Genomic DNA, 7,101 nt, shown 5'->3' on the forward strand with positions numbered 1-7,101 from the left:
TGTTGTAACAGGGTCACCAGGTGTTGTTGTCAGTACTGTACCTGAGTAACTTGTTGTAACAGGGTCACCAGGTGTTGTAACAGGGTCACCAGGTGTTGTTGTCAGTACTGTACCTGAGTAACTTGTTGTAACAGGGTCACCAGGTGTTGTTGTCAGTACTGTACCTGAGTAACTTGTTGTAACAGGGTCACCAGGTGTTGTAACAGGGTCACCAGGTGTTGTTGTCAGTACTGTACCTGAGTAACTTGTTGTAACAGGGTCACCAGGTGTTGTAACAGGGTCACCAGGTGTTGTTGTCAGTACTGTACCTGAGTAACTTGTTGTAACAGGGTCACCAGGTGTTGTAACAGGGTCACCAGGTGTTGTTGTCAGTACTGTACCTGAGTAACTTGTTGTAACAGGGTCACCAGGTGTTGTAACAGGGTCACCAGGTGTTGTAACAGGGTCACCAGGTGTTGTTGTCAGTACTGTACCTGAGTAACTTGTTGTAACAGGGTCACCAGGTGTTGTAACAGGGTCACCAGGTGTTGTTGTCAGTACTGTACCTGAGTAACTTGTTGTAACAGGGTCACCAGGTGTTGTAACAGGGTCACCAGGTGTTGTAACAGGGTCACCAGGTGTTGTAACAGGGTCACCAGGTGTTGTAACAGGGTCACCAGGTGTTGTTGTCAGTACTGTACCTGAGTAACTTGTTGTAACAGGGTCACCAGGTGTTGTAACAGGGTCACCAGGTGTTGTTGTCAGTACTGTACCTGAGTAACTTGTTGTAACAGGGTCACCAGGTGTTGTAACAGGGTCACCAGGTGTTGTAACAGGTCACCAGGTGCTTGTTGTCAGTACTGTACCCGAGTAACTTGTTGTAACAGGGTCACCAGGTGTTGTGCGGTTGTAACAGGGTCACCAGGTGTTGTAACAGGGTCACCAGGTGTTGCTGTCAGTACTGTACCCCTGAGTAATCTTGTTGTAACAGTGTCACCAGGTGTTGTAACAGGTCACCAGGTGTTGTAACAGAGGTCACCTGGTGTTGTAACAGTGTCACCAGGTGTTGTTGTCAGTACTGTACCTGGTAACTTGTTGTAACAGGGTCACCAGGTGTTGTAACAGGGTCACCAGGTGTTGTAACAGGTCACCAGGTGTTTTGTTGTGTGTTGTAACAGGGTCACCAGGTGTTGTAACAGGGTCACCAGGTGTTGTTGTCAGTGCTGTAACAGGTCACCACCTGGTCACCAGGTGTTGTAACAGGGTCACCAGGTGTTGTCAGTACTGTACCTGAGTAACTTGTGTAACAGGGTCACCAGGTGTTGTGTTGTAACAGGGTCACCAGGTGTTGTAACAGGGTCACCAGGTGTTGTTGTCAGACTGTACCTGAGTAACTTGTTGTAACAGGGTCACCAGGTGTTGTAACAGGGTCACCAGGTGTTGTAACAGGGTCACCAGGGTCACCAGGTGTTGTAACAGGGTCACCAGGTGTTGTAACAGGGTCACCAGGTGTTGTTGTCAGGTACCTGTAACTTGTTGTAACAGGGTCACCAGGTGTTGTAACAGGGTCACCAGGTGTTTGTACTGTACCTGGTAACTTGTTGTAACAGGGTCACCAGGTGTTGTAACAGGGTCACCAGGTTGTTGTCAGTACTGTACCTGAGTAACTTGTTGTAACAGGGTCACCAGGTGTTGTAACAGGGTCACCAGGTGTTGTTGTCAGTACTGTACCTGAGTAACTTGTTGTAACAGGGTCACCAGGTGTTGTAACAGGGTCACCAGGTGTTGTTGTCAGTACTGTACCTGAGTAACTTGTTGTAACAGGGTCACCAGGTGTTGTAACAGGGTCACCAGGTGTTGTTGTCAGTACTGTACCTGAGTAACTTGTTGTAACAGGGTCACCAGGTGTTGTAACAGGGTCACCAGGTGTTGTTGTCAGTACTGTACCTGAGTAACTTGTTGTAACAGGGTCACCAGGTGTTGTAACAGGGTCACCAGGTGTTGTAACAGGGTCACCAGGTGTTGTAACAGGGTCACCAGGTGTTGTGTTGTAACAGGGTCACCAGGTGTTGTAACAGGGTCACCAGGTGTTGTTGTCAGTACTGTGCCTGAGTAACTTGTTGTAACAGGGTCACCAGGTGCAGCAGTGTTGTAACAGGGTCACCAGGTGTTGTAACAGGGTCACCAGGTGTTGTTGTCAGTACTGTACCTGAAGTAACTTGTTTGTAAACAGGGTCACCAGGTGTTGTAACAGGGTCACCAGGTGTTGTAACAGGGTCACCAGGTGTTGTTGTCAGTAGTACCCGTTCAATGTACCTGAGTAACTTGTTGTAACAGGGTCACCAGGTCTCTAGTTGTGTTGCCATCAGCACTGAGCTCCCGGACTGTTCGGACTTTGGCGAAGAGCGGACTTCGGGAGCTGACGGGTCCTTTAGCATCTCGCCACACACACGCACTGCCAGGTGGTCATGGACACACACCTCCTGAGCACACACACACACACACACACACGCACACACACGCACACACGCGCACACACGCGCACACCCACGCGCACACACACACACGCACACACACACGCACGCACACTGCATACAGTTTGCCGCTTTTTGTTTTACTGCTACGTTTGCCTCCAGAGACACTGCACTTCAGACTGAGGGATGAGACCAGTAATTCATGTATTGTGATTCTACATGTATTGTGATTCTATGTGTATTGTGATTCTACGTGTATTGTGATTCTACGTGTATTGTGATTCTACGTGTATTGTGATTCTACATGTATTGTGATTCTACGTGTATTGTGATTCTACGTGTATTGTGATTCTACATATTGTGATTCTACGTGTATTGTGATTCTACGTGTATTGTGATTCTACGTGTATTGTGATTCTACGTGTGTGTGATTCTCGTGTATATCTATGGATTCTACTATTATATGTGATTCTAAATATTACCAGGTCTGTATATCTATGGACCCCCCATCACTATTATATGTGATTTCTACCTGTGTGTTAGAGGTCTGTATATCTATTCTATGATTCTCGTGTATTGTGATTCTACATTACATGTATTGTGATTACCTGTGTGTTGCCTGTATATCTCATCACTATTATATAGATTCTATTAAATATTACCTGTGTGTTGTGTATATCTATACATTACATTATATAGAGTAAGTTATATCTAAATATTACCTGTGTGATTAGAGGTCTGTGTATCTTGTGACCCCATCACTATTATTATATAGAGGTTATATTAAATATTACCTGTGTGTTAGAGGTCTGTGTATTGTGGATTCTCTATTATATAGAGGTTATATTAAATATTCGTGTTTAGACTGTATATCTATGATCCATCACTATTATATGTTGTGTGATTACCGTGTGTTAGAGGCCTGTATTCTACGTGTATTCCATGATTATAGAGGTTATATTAAATATTACCTGTAAGGAGGCCTGTATATCTATGGACCCCCCCCATCACTATTATATAGAGGTTATATTAAATTCTACATGTGTTGCCTGATATCTATACATGTATTATATAGAGGTTATACATGTATTGTGATTCTAGGTCTGTATATCTATGACCCCCCATCACTATTATATAGAGGTTATATTAAATGTACCTGTGTGTTAGAGGCCTGTATATCTATGGATTCTCATTATTATAGAGGTTATATTAAATATTACCTGTGTGTTAGAGGTCTGTATATCTATGGACCCCTAACATCACTATTATATAGAGGTTATATTAAATATTACCTGTGTGTTAGAGGTCTGTATATCTATGGACCCCCCATCACTATATAGAGGTTATATTAAATATTACCTGTGTGTTAGAGGTCTGTATATCTATGGACCCCCCCCCATCGCTATTATATAGAGGTTATATTAAATATTACCTGTGTGTTAGAGGTCTGTATATCTATGGACCCCCCTCTCACATCACTATATAGAGGTTATATTAAATATTACCTGTGTGTTAGAGGTCTGTATATCATGGAACCCCCCATCACTATTATATAGAGGTTATACAATATTACCTGTGTGTTAGAGGCCTGTATCTATGGACCCCCCCCATCACTATTATTATATAGAGGTTATATTAAATATTACCTGTGTGTTAGAGGTCTGTATATCTATGTGTATTGTGATTCTACGTGTATTGTGATTCTACATGTATTGTGATTCTACATGTATTGTGATTCTACGTGTATTGTGATTCTACGTGTATTGTGATTCTACGTGTATTGTGATTCTACATGTATTGTGATTCTCCATGTATTGTGATTCTCCATGTATTGTGATTCTGTGTGTATTGTGATTCTCATTATTCTACATGTATTGTGATTCTACATGTATTGTGATTCTCCATGTATTGTGATTCTCCGTGTATTGTGATTCTACGTGTATTGTGATTCTACGTGTATTGTGATTCTACGTGTATTGTGATTCTACGTGTATTGTGATTCTACGTGTATTGTGATTCTACGTGTATTGTGATTCTACATGTATTGTGATTCTACATGTATTGTGATTCTACGTGTATTGTGATTCTACATGTATTGTGATTCTACGTGTATTGTGATTCTACGTGTATTGTGATTCTACGTGTATTGTGATTCTACGTGTATTGTGATTCTACATGTATTGTGATTCTACGTGTATTGTGATTCTACGTGTATTGTGATTCTACGTGTATTGTGATTCTACGTGTATTGTGATTCTACGTGTATTGTGATTCTACATGTATTGTGATTCTACGTGTATTGTGATTCTACGTGTATTGTGATTCTCATTATTCTACATGTATTGTGATTCTACATGTATTGTGATTCTACATGTATTGTGATTCTACATGTATTGTGATTCTACGTGTATTGTGATTCTACATGTATTGTGATTCTACGTGTATTGTGATTCTACGTGTATTGTGATTCTACATGTATTGTGATTCTACATGTATTGTGATTCTACGTGTATTGTGATTCTACGTGTATTGTGATTCTACGTGTATTGTGATTCTACATGTATTGTGATTCTACGTGTATTGTGATTCTACATGTATTGTGATTCTACGTGTATTGTGATTCTACGTGTATTGTGATTCTACATGTATTGTGATTCTACGTGTATTGTGATTCTCATTATTCTACATGTATTGTGATTCTACGTGTATTGTGATTCTACATGTATTGTGATTCTACGTGTATTGTGATTCTACGTGTATTGTGATTCTACGTGTATTGTGATTCTACGTGTATTGTGATTCTACGTGTATTGTGATTCTACGTGTATTGTGATTCTACGTGTATTGTGATTCTACATGTATTGTGATTCTACGTGTATTGTGATTCTACGTGTATTGTGATTCTACATGTATTGTGATTCTACATGTATTGTGATTCTACGTGTATTGTGATTCTACGTGTATTGTGATTCTACGTGTATTGTGATTCTACGTGTATTGTGATTCTACGTGTATTGTGATTCTACATGTATTGTGATTCTACATGTATTGTGATTCTACATGTATTGTGATTCTACGTGTATTGTGATTCTACGTGTATTGTGATTCTACATGTATTGTGATTCTACGTGTATTGTGATTCTACATGTATTGTGATTCTACATGTATTGTGATTGTGCTTCTCATGATTCGAGGTTATATTACCTGTGTGTTAGAGGCCTGTATATCTATGGACCCCCCCCCATCACTATTATATAGAGGTTATATTAAATATTACCTGTGTGTTAGAGGTCTGTATATCTATGGACCCCCATCACTATTATATAGAGGTTATATTAAATATTACCTGTGTGTTAGAGGCCTGTATATCTATGGACCCCCCCCCATCACTATTATATAGAGGTTATATTAAATATTACCTGTGTGTTAGAGGCCTGTATATCTATGGACCCCCATCACTATTATATAGAGGTTATATTAAATATTACCTGTGTGTTAGAGGCCTGTATATCTATGGACCCCCCCCATCACTATTATATAGAGGTTATATTAAATATTACCTGTGTGTTAGAGGTCTGTATATCTATGGACCCCCCCATCACTATTATATAGAGGTTATATTAAATATTACCTGTGTGTTAGAGGTCTGTATATCTATGGACCCCCCATCACTATTATATAGAGGTTATATTAAATATTACCTGTGTGTTAGAGGTCTGTATATCTATGGACCCCCCATCACTATTATATAGAGGTTATATTAAATATTACCTGTGTGTTAGAGGCCTGTATATCTATGGACCCCCATCACTATTATATAGAGGTTATATTAAATATTACCTGTGTGTTAGAGGTCTGTATATCTATGGACCCCCATCACTATTATATAGAGGTTATATTAAATATTACCTGTTGTGTTAGAGGTCTGTATATCTATGGACCCCCCCATCACTATTATATAGAGGTTATATTAAATATTACCTGTGTGTTAGAGGTCTGTATATCTATGGACCCCCATCACTATTATATAGAGGTTATATTAAATATTACCTGTGTGTTAGAGGTCTGTATATCTATGGACCCCCCATCACTATTATATAGAGGTTATATTAAATATTACCTATTATATGTGTGTTGTGTGGACCCCCATCACTATTATATAGAGGAGGCCTGTATATCTATGGACCCCCATCACTATTATATAGAGGTTATATTAAATATTACCTGTGTGTTAGAGGTCTGTATATCTATGGAGCCCCCCATCACTATTATATAGAGGTTATATTAAATATTACCTGTGTGTTAGAGGTCTGGTCATCACTATTATATAGGGTTATATTAAATATTAGTGTGTTAGAGGCTGTATATCTATGGACCTCCATCACAGCAGGTTATATTCTATTACTTGTGTGTTAGAGGTCTGTCCACTATGGACACCCCCATCACATATAGAGGTTATATTAAATATTACCTGTGTTAGGGCATTCAGCAGGGTCTGGAGGGTGGGACCCCCCCCATCACTATTATATAGAGGTTATATTAAATATTAGGAAGCACTATCTAAACACTACCTGGTGGGCCCTGAAGGCACAGTCAGTAAACACACACTGGGGCATTCAGCAGGGTCTGGAGGGTGGGCAGGAACACT

General features: G+C 40.1%; 1 long non-coding RNA gene across 1 annotated transcript; it reads left to right on the forward strand.

Annotated features, from left to right (window-relative positions):
* Nucleotides 1-17: 17 nt before the first annotated feature.
* On the forward strand, nucleotides 18-2,266 carry LOC127925302 (uncharacterized). The gene is made up of 4 exons (XR_008120433.1): nucleotides 18-92; nucleotides 144-805; nucleotides 1,620-2,066; nucleotides 2,222-2,266. It is a non-coding gene; the product is annotated as an uncharacterized LOC127925302 (long non-coding RNA).
* Nucleotides 2,267-7,101: the final 4,835 nt, after the last annotated feature.

The sequence above is a fragment of the Oncorhynchus keta genome, unplaced genomic scaffold (genome assembly GCF_023373465.1).
Source record: "Oncorhynchus keta strain PuntledgeMale-10-30-2019 unplaced genomic scaffold, Oket_V2 Un_contig_5411_pilon_pilon, whole genome shotgun sequence".
Lineage (NCBI taxonomy): Eukaryota > Metazoa > Chordata > Actinopteri > Salmoniformes > Salmonidae > Oncorhynchus > Oncorhynchus keta.